Below are 1,222 nucleotides of genomic sequence, written 5' to 3'. Positions count from 1 at the left end.
ATGGCACCTAACAACCACAACACCACCCAGTCACTTGGTGGGAGTTATGAAACCATGGTGAAATAGACCATATAAAAGAGATCCATCACACCATACTGTCCGTTCCTGTCTCCTCCAATGTCATTTGGAGAAAAAGGCACCATTTTTCTCTTCTACTCAACTTAGAATTGCACTGTTTCTGGTGGTCAAGGGAATAAAGATTTCATACAAACAAATAACTTATAATCAGCCAGTTTTTTCTCCCTCCATCTGTGGAATTTTCACAGAGAAATTAAATCAATTTGATTTTCAAGGAGAGAAGTTTCAGGAGGACTATATTTCAGGCCTTCACAACCAAAAATGACAGGCAAGATTTCACTTATTATTCCTCATAGACACTAGCTGCTAATATCTTCCTCCTCAGTCCCTTAATTAAATTCAGCCTCTTATATTTTTCTCTCGATTCACTCCCTTTCCTTCCTGAATAAACCTAGTCTTTCTTAGTTATAATTTCTTGACTGTTAAATTTCATTTACCTTATTTAAATTTCTCTCTAGTTCTCTCCCCCAGTGAAAAGTTTGATTGTTTATTTTTTCATCCCTTAACCCAGGTAAGAAAGCCTTTCCATTTACACCTGAATCAATTAATTTGTGTAAGTTCACATTAAGTTGGTTATTCTATACAAGAACTATGTGTGTGAACATAGAGCAATTTTTGGAAACGGAAAGGAGTCAGTTCAAAACTGTCAAAAATGATCTCCATTCCTTCTTCATCCTTGAAGCTCTTTCTAAAGGGTTACAGTTTCCATAAAATCTTCTCTCACTTATCTAGAAGGAATGAAATATTTTGTCTTATCTATTCTTATAGCTCCAAACTTGCATCTGTTAGAGAACTGGAGTCAATTATGTTATCTTTCCTGATTGTATACTCTCCACTTCCCTACACCAGTTGTCATCAAGCCATTTCCAACTCAAGGAGACGCCATGTGTGTCAGAGTCGAACTCCGCTCCATAGGGTTTCAGTGGCTGATAGTTTTCAGAAGTGCATAGCCAAGCCTTTCTTCTGAGACTTCTCTGGGTGGACTCGAGTCTCCAACCTTTCAGTTAGCAGCCTCACATTTTAATTGTTTGCAAACCCAGAAACTCTCTCTTCCCCATAAATATTTGTCTACTTCTATGTGACTTGTGAAGGAGCTCTGGTGGTGTAATGGTTAGGGCATTTGGCTGCTAACTAAAAAGCTGGT

The sequence above is a fragment of the Orycteropus afer genome, unplaced genomic scaffold (assembly GCF_000298275.1).
Source record: "Orycteropus afer afer isolate SDZICR_OR568_19922 unplaced genomic scaffold, OryAfe1.0 scaffold00224, whole genome shotgun sequence".
NCBI classification, from domain to species: Eukaryota; Metazoa; Chordata; class Mammalia; order Tubulidentata; family Orycteropodidae; genus Orycteropus; species Orycteropus afer.
Note: the sequence above shows the minus strand (reverse complement) of the source record.